The following is a 14,435-nucleotide window of genomic DNA, read 5'->3' on the forward strand; positions in this document are numbered from 1 at the left end:
TTCCTTGCGTGCATTCCATCTACGTTAGACAAACGCCAGTTTTTCGCAACCATACGTTTCTTGAACGCCCGATAAACGCTTAGGTACGCTTCTCGTACGCCCAATACACGCTTAAAGCTCGTTATGCAAATACGTTACAGATATGATTGACAGGTGAATGCATCCAAAATTACTAGCGTATTGGCAGCGTACATGATTTTTTAACACGCCCGGCGTACGTCGGAGCTATACGCTGATGTTTGACGCCGGTATTACTAAGAAGCTTGCATTTGGTTAAATTCCATGATAGGAATTCATTTCTATATAAATCATACGGGAAAATATTGCCGAAACTCGCATATGAAGCCGTAAAATTTGCAAGACGGAAAACAAAGGAGAGGTGTTTGAGAAAACAGAAATCTGAAAACTTCTACTTCTGATTGATGGAAATAGATTGTTTTGGTTCCTTCCGTGTAATACCTTATTTGGTACTTACAATTATCAAAAAAGAAATTTTGATTATTGCACATTACCTTGATCGTTCTTCTCCGCTTCGAAACCGCCACCCCACATGTGGCGTTCTACACGGTGGTTTTGAATTTTCAGAATATAGTTCACTATTCACAGCAGAGGCGCGATAGGTATACTCATGACAGTTTATCGCTTTAAGATGTCTGTAAACTTGTATTTATGTAATATATATATAAAAAAATGTCTAAACTTGTAACGTTAATGTACATGTATCGCTTATTGAACCATGATTGGACTAAAGAAAAAGAAAAACAATTCAAAAGTTTCTTTTGATTGGCATTTATTTCATTTTATAAACATATCATACAACTCTAAATTTCTTTCAGGACCAGATAAAATTGCGTTTATGGCAAAAAATTCGGCAGCTTTGCAAAACATTCCTTCGAATTCTGTTGTAGTGTACAATACAGTTGTAACGAACTTAGGAAACGGATACGACTCCTCTACTGGGATTTTTACAGCTCCTTCAAATGGTGTCTACATGTTTTCCTGGACCAATTTATGTCAAAGATGGAAACAATTTTTAACCTCTCTATATTTAAACGAGAAGCTCATAGCTAGAAACTATGCAGCACCAGTGAGTGTATCAGATCACGCATCTGGAAGTCAGATCGGTATTGTTAACATTAAAAAAGGCGATAAAGTATTTATACGGATTCCAGGAGATGGTAGAACGGGGGAGTACATATATGGTGATGGTTGGTCAACCTTCAGTGGTTATAAACTATATAACATGTAAATTGCAATTTATAGTTGTGAGTTATATATATATATCATAATAAAAAAAATCCTGTTTAGCTTGTATCTTTTTAATATATTGAATCACAATGATATATGGCCGAAGATTCAATAGACCTTCCCAGAGAAACCGTCTTGAATATCCAAAACATCAAAACAAAAAAGTAATACGCAATTGCAATAGAAATTGCAAAATCAAATCTAACATTACAACTGACCAATCATGAACAATCAACTAATCCGGAAAAAAAACCGGTCATATATACCATGTATACGGTTGCCTTAAGTTGATTAATTCTATGTCATTGAGCTCTGGCCTCACGGTCATAAAACTTTCGAGCATGATTTTTGTACTCAGACTCGAAAATCAACCAATCAAATTGCTGGATTTCATGTTTCGAGCATGATTTTTGTGCTCCGAGCACTGAGCAAAGTTTTATGCCTTTGAGGCCTGGTGAAGAGTTGACTTTCACTGGCTTTCATAGCCCCCTATATACTACATGTACTAACAACACATGTTCAAGATACTAGTCTAACTTGGTATAGACACAAAATGTTGTGATGTAAACATGTTTACGAATCACTTTTTTTCGGTTAACGAAGCATTTACTGTAAAAAAAAAAATATATGCAAACAAGGTTAACTAATTTCTGGCACAAACAGTGCATATTAGTGATAATAATGTACTTATTAATTTTAGTTCCATTTTTAATTGGTGGTGTTCCTTTGTTTCCTTAAAAATTTCCTTTTGCAAATTCACCATGTTTACACATGCATATTTCTTTTTGTCTCAAAGGTAGAGGGGTCTGAATATACAAATTTGGAACTAGACGTCTTGTTGGGCCCAAACCGGTTTCCATTCATATATTTTTTATATGAGGCAAAAAGTATGCATATATCGATGTACTACTTGTCTTAACACTGAAGACCTTGCAGCACTGTCCATTGGCTGCCTATATGTACACTCTAATTGTATTTATAGAATTTAAGTCTGTAGCATGTAAAAGATAAAATATATGAATTGATAAAAACATAATTCTTCGTCATATGACGATAAAAACATGAAAATCAGAAATACAATTAATCAATAACATCTTCATGATCGGCTTCATTGGGTTTATCAATACCTTTTCAAGGGAGGATCCAGAAATTTTTATTAAAGATCTTGCTATTGAAAAAGGGCGATATTTAGGTTTACCCACCGATGAACGAGTTTGTAATGTATGTAAATCAGGCGAGGTAGAAGATGAAAATCACTGTTTATTGTAATGTGAAAAAAAAAATGCAACTACATTAACAGAATTAACTTTAAAAATGTACATTAAATATACTTCCTACATGTTGTAAGGAAAATCAGCTAAATATTAATAGTTGCATTAATAGTAATTCTTTAAAAGTCCTGAAAGTGACTAGTTCTTATATATACAGTCAGGATCCTACTTCGTCAAAATTATCTCCCCATTACGCCAGTTCATTTTCACAATCGTAGAAATGGAAGCCATTGTAGGGATGACGCGCTACCAATTTTGCTCTTGGAAACCGATAAATTTATCCAAATTGCACCAATACGATCCTTATATGTCAGTTATATTTTAAAAGACAAATGTATCAGCTAGCTAATGAGCATTAGTTAATGATCTTGTCTGCATTGATTCAACTTAAAACTATTGTCTGATCGGTTGTCAGGTGGAATTTTCGAAAAATCATAAACATTTAAAAAAATTCTAATTAAATATTTCGTGGAAGGGCAGACTAGAAGATTTTTTTAGTGGTTGAAGACTATAAACCATAGTTATCACACACAAAAAATTAGAATTTTTCGAAGATATGCATTTTCATCATCCAACTTGTAAGACTGTCGTCAAGTACTTTCAGTAAAAAAATAGCTTTTCGAACACACCTTCTCTGTTTTTGTGACTCATTAGATAGGTATTTCACTTGACCCATATATTTCATCTTTTAGTACTGTTATTTTTTTTGTGTTATAAAGTCAACCTGTAGCTTTAATATATAAAAATGATAGAATCTGAAGCGAGACGATGTATGAAATATTCTTACTTTGTACAATATCAAGACAAAATACTCAACTCAAACACGCCCTAACATAAAAAGGTGCACTCGATTTTCTCTTTTCGATACAATTGTTACCTATTTTTTGGAATTTTTTCTTCGGTCATATAATGGAAGGGCAGACACGAAAATTACTGAACTAATAGATTGATATGTTTTCCGTCCGTGGTAATTTTTTCAAAAAAATCGGAGATTATGCATTTTCGTCATCCAACTTGAAAGATACCCATGTCGTCGACTTGATATCTAATTGTTCTGCTTAATTATGTACTAGAAAAATTGAAAACTTATGCAAATGGTGTTTTTAAAATAAAACACCTCGTTATTGAGAAGAAAATCGCAGTTTTGTTTGTTTCTATTAACTTTTAAAAATTTTGTCACTATAGTAAACAATACAGTAAACATTTATCGCCTTCTCTAACAAAGAGCTTCGATTCTTTTGTTCTATTTCAACCTGGTTTCCTACTGTATATAAATGTCTGGTGTATAAAAACGAGATTTTAGCTTCTTAATTATAACATTATATTTAACTATGCTGTATTCATTGTTATAATGCACTGAAATATTGGTTATTGCCAATTATTGTTATGTTCTAATTCGTAACCTCAACCGAACATAAAACATTTATCAATATAATACAAAACTCTCACATGGGAGTAGCCACTTGCAAAAGTCAAGTGAATTTTTATTCAGGTAATAAGTACACGTAATTCATTTTATATCAATGAGAATTATGAAAATTGTCTTGTCTCTAACTATATAGCACTGCAACATCAATATTTGCGACTCTTTTTGGACTATCAACCTGTAAATAAATAGTTTTCATAATTATTTGTTTGGAAAAAAGCATATAGAGCACTTGAATGCAATGGCTCGAATGCCTTTAACTACTATCAAACCACCCGTGCATGAAATTCTTCCCACATACTTTATATATCCAATCAAACAGACCTTTCTATAAGTAGCATAAACACATGTTCCTTACCAAACAAAACCAACTAGCATCGATATATGTACAACTTTGATAAAAAGTACAAAAAGCACAAAAAGCGTTATATTGCATTTACAAACTATTTCGTAATGAATCAATACCTATAGATATACAATTACACGGCCGACACTCAGCTAACCGAGAGATTGGTCGGTTAATCTATATTGAGTATGCGGCTATATGGGAGATTGGTCTGTTAATCGGGTTGGCTATACGTCTGTTAAGAGTAAAACGCACAATTTAGTGTTAAACTCTATCAAATATACAGATTTTTTGCATATTATAAGAATCAAATCAAAAAAAGAAAAGTGTCTGACAAAATGATATCTATCACAGAACATTTTCAACCTTTAAAAACATTTCATAGTCTGCGCAGTTTTCAGTAAAAGTAAAAGGCGTCGCGCAAGTATGTAGTATTTATGACTACACGCATAGCAATTTTTTTAATAAAAGGCGAAACAAACAATTTTAGATATCATTTAAAAGACACAAAATACTACTATGGTTCTTGCATATAAATTGACATTAGTAAATATTTCATAATTGTAATGTAACGTGAGTAATACCACGTTTTAGTGAAAATTATGGGTTATAAAGTCTGTTAATGGGTTGGACAATTGAAATTGTGTCAGTTAAGAGTTATTTAGCCACGAACATAGTTTTGCTACCTTTATATTTTCCCATTGAAAAAGTTAAGAATGAGAGATTCTTGAGTAAAAAAATGATAACACGGTGCAGCACTATCCTTCCAGTAAACGCATTTTTTTTTTTACTTTCTTTAATTTGCATTTTATTGAAGAGTGTGTCACTTCAATATAGCGTGATCTAGGTTGGCCGCTGGAATATGCATGAATATATTATTAACGATTTCAATCAGCCTTAATTTTTGTGTCTGCAAAAAGTGGCATGTTCTCAAATCCGACTGAACGTGTCTTTCTTATACAACACAGGGTACATATAACGTGTTGTCGTTCTCATATGCACATGATATTTTTCACTGGTCGTTTAACCCTAATTCGTCAGCATCATCCAATTGGTGCTTTTCTTCTATTACTTAATCATCTGTTGTGTATAAATCATTCTAAAGAAGTAAATGAAAAGGAGCGAATGCAGCTACATTTGGTTGTATTAAGTTTAAATTCATGTTATTTCGTTTAGTTCCTTTTCTACATATGTGCAGTGGGAACTGCATGCGCAGTTGTCCACATGTAAGCTTCAAGCATTTGTTATCAATATGATAACTTGAAAAATTCAAGCCCTTTCCGTGTCCGATTTTCACCCACACATGTAGCCTTCGTAGATCAGCGGAATATAACGACTGAATTATTCGGGTTACCAATGTGAGTACAATCCGTTATGCACGCGTCACACTGTCCCGATTTTTATATACGATGGACACCCGAATGCGAAAATTGTAAGTTCGTACGAAGTTGGTCCCGATCTCGTTAAAATACCAAAAAGTGACAGAAGCAAGTACGATGAATAACGAAGTCTATACGATGGTGCCGAAATTATATACGATAGCAAAAGATGGACATACGAAGGTTAACCGAAGACGGGTATTTAAGCTTCATATCTCAGCCGAAGCCTACACGATGGATCACGAAGGCTACACGATGGATTACGAAGGCTACACGGTGGATTACGATGATTGCGCGACACTCTAAAACCAATATGCTTCAAAAGATTTTAACCACATTTGGTATATTGTTCCTCCTTGTAATGATCTGACATTTTTTACGTTCAAGGCCAAAGGTCAAGGTCATGCAGATGGACTTGTTTTTTCTCCTTGAAATAGCATAATACACAGAAAATTGGTTGCTCATTTTTTTTACCTGCTGGTTCTAAAGACAATATTAAAGGTATTTCCAGCTACTGAATGTTTTGGTTGATTTCTAAAAAAATAGTTTATGTATCAAATATGCATATTCAATTTACCAATTTCTGCATGCGTCATATACAAATATAGTGTCCATATTTGTCCCCAATATGTTACATACGAGGGGATGCCACGCTCAGCATTGCCTTGTTTGAACTGTAAAATGTGTGCACTAGACTGAACAATCACCCATAATTATGCCCATGTTTACTGATCTATCTTAAAGGTAAGGTAATGGGTTCGTTGATCCCTTTTATTCAAAAAGAGCTCTTTCCAGAAGAATATAATGATAATTTAGACAAAAGGAAGGATGTGGGGAAAGCAACAAATGCGGCAAAATATGACATATAGAAAACAAAAAGGTTATGGAGTAAACATTCGTGTGACAACAACTCAGACGATACATAAAAAATCAGAATAATGAAGAAAAAGTTAGTTTCCCTATATATGTGTACCTGCAGTGTTGGTGTACGAGGCGCGTTTATGATTTTCATTATGTTACTTGATATGAAAAATTGACAAAAAAACTATTTTACTTGTAAAAGTAAATCCTGAGCCTGTAATAGCTCAGGGGCGTAGCTTGGGTCTTCTATATAGTGAGGCGAAATTTTTTTTAGGGGTGTTTGAGGGCCTGAAACGCGTTTTCCTGGATTTAAATGTATAATTTGTGATTACAACCTAATGCCATATCGCTGTATGCTGCTGTAGCTAAATGTTGTTTAAGGACGGGTTTGTCTTCGGCTTTCCAATGGACGAAAAAATCAAAATTCCCATCTTCACGTTTAGCGTCTTTATCCCAATTTAATATGACCTCGAAGTGGTATGTTACGTTGACCCATGACTACGATAACGTCGATAATATTGTGAATTATCTGTTGATTTTTCTTAATATTATCTTCGTAAGCCTTAGAAATACTACACTTGATGTTTTTTTCCCCTCCCTCAATGATTTGTAGAAAGTTCGACGATTTGAGCAAAGCGTCCTTGTGGCCACTAGATTCTTGATGTATCAAAAAAGTTCCTCTTTAAGCCCCGACAGCATTTTATCAGTCTTTCATTCCAGACGAGGAAAATTTGTCTGAATAGCCACCAGAAGACTTACATTCACCAAACGCTATGCAGGGAGCACAGAAAGCAGAATCTGTAGAAGGAGAATACCTTAGCCAATTGAATTTATCTTCCCAGGCTACATTATATCTTCTACCGTGTGTAAGAGGAAATGAAAATTTTCCTTTTTCTGGTGTCCATTTTGAACCAAGAATTGTACTTTTAAGTGTATCATTTAAAGATTTTCCTATAAAAACCAACTGGATCAAGAGACTGTGTTTGTGTTTGTGTTTTTGTATTTGGGTTTGTTTCAGAATCTTGAGAGTCGCTACATGAAGCTTCTTCATGGGTTTTGGATATAACTGCAAAAAAAAAGTCAGATTGTAAAATAAGTTCATGCAAGTTAATCGTTGACAGTTTCTTTGTTGCTCATCATGAACGTCTGATACGACGGTCTTTCCGTAAGAAAATGAAATATTGCCTATCAAAGTGTTATAAAGGACGGACGGACAGACAGACAGACATACATGTTATTAATTTTTAATATTGTACTGTTTGTATATTTGTCTCATGTTTGTGTGTCGGTTTAAAATAGCCCTACAGAGCTTATGTTATTTGTACATGTAGTTACCGACTTTAAAAACAAAAAGGGGGTGTAAATATTTCTACCGATATGTCTCCGACCGCGGACTTTCTCTTTTTTTTTTATTGGGAACACACATTAGTATGTCACAGGGTGGATCCAGGTTTAAATACTAGGGGGCGAAACAATGACAAGTATATGCTAAAAAAAGTGCATGTTTAGGGGGCGTATGCCGGGTCCGACCCTCCCCCATTTTTTCTTCCATCTGAATCCGCGCCTGTTTCATACACAATTTAAAGATCTATACACAATAAATCGGATATAATGCTGTCATGATTCTAAAGAACTATTATATATTAATATACCCGGATCCATATTATCCGTGTATTCTGCAGTGACTGTCTTTCTTTTTTTAATAAGATATTTGTCCATGATTTCCAATTTTGGATCGTCAACAACTTTTTACAAATTTATAATACCATTGACGGGCGACAATGTATGTTTCCGTAAAAAAGCTTCACAGAAAAAGACGATGATCTAGTATTTTCTTATTTGAAATAAAACTAAGTGTCAAGTACATGAAAATATTTCATATTTTTTTTTTTTGCCAAAAAAAACTAGTGAGGCAGTTGCCTCATTGCCTCAATGGAAGCTACGCCACTGTAGCTGCCCTTCTTCTTCCATTTGAATTAATAGAAACAACGCTGTCGCCTTTCTCGTTCTCATAGAATCATATGATATGAGCTCCATGTTTTGTGAACGTCTTTCTTAACTGTCGTATTAGACTGACCAGTGCATATCGCGCATGACACTTTATATGTATTTTAGCGCGAAAATTAACTTACATTTAGCTGGATTTATTGCCGTCGTAGTTCCATCTTATCGCCTTCGGACTTTTATTCGATGGCAACACGACGGGATTACAAGGTCTTCACGAAGTCGTGTTGCCATCGTAAGACCTTCGGGTAGCTTCCTGCTTCACTCGTGTAGACATCGTAATGTCCCGATGGAAACGATGGAAACACGAATGCAATACGATGTTCAAAGATGCATTCCCGGTGACATTACGATGGTGAGGATGGTGATACGAACTCAATACGAACCCTCAACATCGGACGCACCTTCGGGGATTTTTTAACATGTTAAAAAATTTAGAACCCTTCCCGAAGTTGTCCCCGAAGGCTAGAAAAAGTGGCCAATGGTTCTACGATGGTTTAAGATGGCACTACGAATAGCCCGATCTGGATACGATCAGTCCCGATTTTGAAAATTTCCATAATCGTGTTGCCATCGGTGTAAAAATCGGGACAGTGTGACGCGGGCATTACTGTTTCAACACCCAGGGTGGTTTCATGTCTTTATTCTTAAACAATTATTTTTTTTCTCTCTTTTTTAGCACTGCATCACTCTCTACTGTCCTTATCTTTTATCTATATTCTGTATCTCCATCGTTATACCATGAGGGTCCGGATTGGGGTGTTGATTATTTCTGTATTCTTTAAATTGTCATGTTAATTTTCTATACATTTTATTTATCTTACTCATCATTCTTTCTCTATTCGTTATATTTAGGCATCCCAATATATTTTACTTACTGATGTTTAGATACATTACGACGTTAATCTCTGATTTATATACTGGTTACCAATGTAGATGACAAATTTGTGTCATTCATGACAATAAAACATAATCCACAGAATATATGCGACCATTCTCGAAAAAAACTAATTTTACTTTAATTTAACACTTTTTTAAACCACTTTTATCAATTTTCAATATCCATTGCCTAAATTGTTAATTGTTCATGTGTTTTGTTTCCGTATATTTTATATTCCATTGCTCTTGTTTTGTTTCCGTATATACTTTATGTTCCACTGCTCAAGTGTTGTTTCCGTATATTTTAGCCGCTCGTCTAACAAATTAACACACTATATAGTAATAAAATTATACTTTTATTGTCATTCATAACTCTTAACAGACCAATTAACAGACCGGGTTTTATACATCCGACCCATTAACAGACCAGGTTTTAAAAAAAGATTGATTTATGTCACCAAAATACGGATTTTCGTGTAGATTTTTCACACAATGATATCAATTTGGTAAACACACATAATGCCTGTCTTTTTTCGATGTTCAAAATATTGAATGCAAGTAAATTCAACACAAGTGTCATTTTGTGTACATTTTGTGTGTGTAAAATGTGTATAAATTTATTGATGAGTAACTTGCCTTTTCATTTTATAGATCGTACATAGAAGTTAGAAAAATAATAATTACACCACTGGATTCAGTACATTGAATGGTTTTGTTAGACATAAATGTTTTTCATGATAAACATATATTTAAAAGGTTATACAATGAAACATGCTGAGTTTTCAATGATTTTCTCGATAACACCTGATTAACAGACTTTAGCCAACCCGATTAACAGACCAACCGCCGATATAGCCGCATACTCAATATAGATTAACCGACCAATCTCTCGGTTAGCCGAGTGTCGGCCGTGAATTAAAAATGTTTGATTCTTTGATTGAAAAATTTTATTGTACGGTTGAAAAGTATGGGGTTTTGAAAACCTTAAAATTATTGAACAAATCCACTTGAAATTCTGTAAGAGAATTTTGAAAGTTCGAAATTCAACTGTATCATTTATGGTTTATGGAGAACTTGGGAGGTATCCACTCGAAATTCGGGTCAAATTGAGGATGATTTCTTTTTGGAGTAAATTAGTATTAAATGAAAATAAACTTAGCAGTACTTTATACAAGTTAATGCTATGTTTAAAAAGCAATCATGGTGTGAATTTCAAGTGGATAAACAAAATAGAATCTATATTTAATGAGCTAGGCATGAGCTTTATTTTTTAAAACCAGATTACTGTATACGAAAAGGCTTTAGTAAAACAAATTTTGTGTGACCAGTTCATACAAAAATGGTATAGTGATTTACACACCACATCACGTGGACAATTTTATTCACTGTTCAAAAAGAGTTTTGAAATAGAAAGATACCTTATTAATTTACCAGAGTCATCTAGAATTTGGATTTCAAAATTCAGAACTGCTAACTTACGATTGCCTATAGAAACTGGTAGATGGTACAATATACCAAAATCAGAAAGAAAATGTAATTTATGCAAAGAGGGTATTGGTGATGAGTATCATGTATTATTTATTTGTAAAAATGCAGAGATAGTAGATTTGAAAAACAGATATTTACCACAGTATTATAGAAATAATCCAAACATTGTAAAAATGGAAGGTCTTTTGTCACTTTGCAATATTGAATTATATAAGAAATTGTCAATGTTTATCAGAAAACTGTCTTCTCTTCTTTAAATTTTGTTTGTATTAATTACGTGGTATTAATTTGTTAATCACATGTTCATTTCTGTCATATTTAATGTATATATGTTATCAATAATGACCTCTTGTAACACATTGTAAATGTGTCTGAGTGTTTTCCTAATAAATCTTGAAAATCTTGAAAATCTTGATAAATATAATAATCAGTGTGTTTGTACCAATAAAATATTTGTATTTATTTATTTATTAAAGGGGGCACTTACTGCCTAAGAGAGGCCCGCTCCAGTTATCCAGTTATGCTTCAGCGATTCTCTATACGAGACAATATCTGAAAAAGTCTAATTTTTGGAAATAAGAAAAAACAACAAATTTTGTTTTAGACCCAGTATTTTAATAGCACAAATCGAAGAACACACATTGGGGATCTGGGAACTGTTGTCTGTAATTCAAACAATTGTTTAATAAGGAAACAATGGCTATTTTAAAAATGGTACAAAAAAAACCCAGTTCTTTCCTGTTACCAAAGTGAATCAATTTTAAAAAGTTTCTAATGGGAATAAGGAATAAGTTTAAGACACTATTTGTGGTTTACTAGTATATCCTGCAATAGTTTATCAAATGTCAATTATTGATTTTAGCATTTGCAATACAAAATGTTTAGAAATATACGTAAATATAGTCAGATATGTCGGTAACATGAAAGAATCTTGAGTAACAGAACAACGGTAACAGGACAGAGTTGGTAACAGAAAGGATTTTTCTGCTTTACTTTAATGTTTAAGAAAAATACATCATTTTAAATTGGTCACAATTGGAAGATAACAGCAAACAATGTCATTTATCCTTTGAAACTGTATTTGCAAGATGAAAAATTTGTCTAGGTAATGAAAAATTCTAAAATAAATTCCTTTCTGTTACTATCTACTATTATACTAGAATTGCACAATGTTCTCTGCTGTTATCAAAAGCAAAAAAACTATTTTTTTATTCAATATACTGTATATTATTTTGAAATTTATTTAATATGGTGGTGATAACTTATATTAAATGAAATGGTTTGGCATATAGTAGATTAACTTTTCGATTCTTCAGTAAAATTGTCTTGAACATCCTTCCTGTTACTGATGATGGTTATGCTGTTACTTTTTATCAGGTAACATGACAGAACGTAACAGAAAGGAATTACGCGATAGTTTTTGTCCTTTTTATCACATTAAATGTAAGTGTATTTCCTGTGACATATAACTTTTAAAAATATGATATAAAAACACACTTAATGATGTGGTGCACACTTAAAAATATTCTCAGAAAGTGTAAGAAAAGGCTGTAACAGGATAGAACACCAATAAGTATTTTTCTATAAATTCTTACCTTGGATGGGCTTGAATTTTCAAACCTGGCCGCCTTTCCAACTATTTCTTTGTTCTTATTCATTCAGGAAATGATGCTCTTCACAATACATAATGGGAAAATAACTCTTGGTCTTGTAAACGTTTCCACAGGTAAAAAAAATAAAAAAAACCCAGTGGTAACAGGAGGGAAATCACCCCTGGGGACAAATTTATTTTCTGTTAAAATTTGCAAAATTTTATTACATGCTATAGTTATAACATAAAAAGACAAATTAGGGGCAAGTTTATTATAATATATCATATATGTGAGAATCGGACGCCTGTTTAATTAATTTGGATATTATTTGAATGATTTAGTTTTTAAAAAAACACAGGGGACAACATGATTTTAGGGGGGGGGGGTTGAACATTTAAATTACAATATTTTATTGGAAGAAATATAATGAGTGTTTAATTGGCAGGCCATGGTGCAAGATATATAATCTAGTTTATACTGAAACTTAAAATTTTCAAAAAAGATGGTCGAATAAAAAAATAATTGCTGGTGAAGTGCGGGACATGGAAATTAGACTTTTTCAGATATTGTCTCATATAATCAACCATTTTTTCCCACAAAAAGGGGGGGGGGTGGCGGGCTCCCTGAAAAACCCTCTAAATCCGCCTCTGCTCTAGTATATCAGAAGTCCATTACTAGACTCATGGGATCATTCATATCAGTAGAACGACAAACCAAAACCCCCATCGGGTAATTCATCTTAAAAGACCGTCAGACCGACACCCCTCAAAACGAGCATAATCACTCTTTGTAAACTATTTTTTACGAGAGCAAAGTGCGTTTTCCGGAAAAGGATTCCGACATTGGTTTTGGAACAAAAAAGAGCGCATATTGCAATTTTTGCAACATTTGAAAAGATCCATTAGTATTTTCTTCACTGACAGTTGAAATACAAACTTTGTTATTAATATGACATACCAAACATGTTTGAATTTGAATTTTTAAAAATCTGACCTACATTTGATATCTCTAATTTACTTCCTTGACGAAGAATACAACAATGACAGTTCAACAGCATCTTGATTGTGGGTAGATTGAGAAACTGGACGACTGTAGCACTTTCAAGAACGTAGACATTCCAACACTGGTAACTTTTATTTTCAATTAATCATAGATAAACAAAGACTGAGCAAAGTAGACTTTTACCACGCTATTTGTAAACAATGAACCTATCAAGATATGACATGTCCCAAACTGGCGGTAGTATGAATAACCATACTACTTGCATATATATAACCAAAGACTTTTATTTAAGCAAAGTACATTCAAAATTCTAATAAATACATTTGCTTAATGCTTTCCATTCAAAGCTAATAGTGAAACCTGAATTGTGATATCAAAACGATATTTTTATAGATCTTTGAAAATAAGAACTATTTTTTAATTCCACATATATATATTTGTTGTGATTGCTAAGTTTAGTTTTTTCCCCCAACTTTTTTTTGCATTTGAAAAATCCATTAGGTTTGGCTTTATGCCATTATTTGGGTAGAAATTCCCATATATGACATAATAATGCACGGTCACTTGTCTCACAGTCTGCACGGTTTGCCACTAGTCCAATGCCCCAGACTAGTAAAATTTCATTCGAACTAGTAAGTTTTTGCAATACTTTGTTTGGCCAAATAAGAAAAATGTCAGAATATTGGTCTTCGGACTAGAAGTCGAAAAAGTTTTTGGTGCAGACTGGTCTCAGATTTTTTTCACCCCTATCATGCCTATATACCTTTGTTATATATATATATGTCATTCGGTTTAACGAGAGAAATGATCGTGAAAGAATATCTAAAAAATGGGGGGAGGGTTTGATTGTTACCTTTATTGGCAAAATCCCACACAGACAATTTGCAGGCTCCATTTAATATCTGAAAAATGGGGGTTGGTTGTTACCTTGTCAGAGTC

Source organism: Mytilus edulis, chromosome 8, assembly GCF_963676685.1.
Source record: "Mytilus edulis chromosome 8, xbMytEdul2.2, whole genome shotgun sequence".
Lineage (NCBI taxonomy): Eukaryota > Metazoa > Mollusca > Bivalvia > Mytilida > Mytilidae > Mytilus > Mytilus edulis.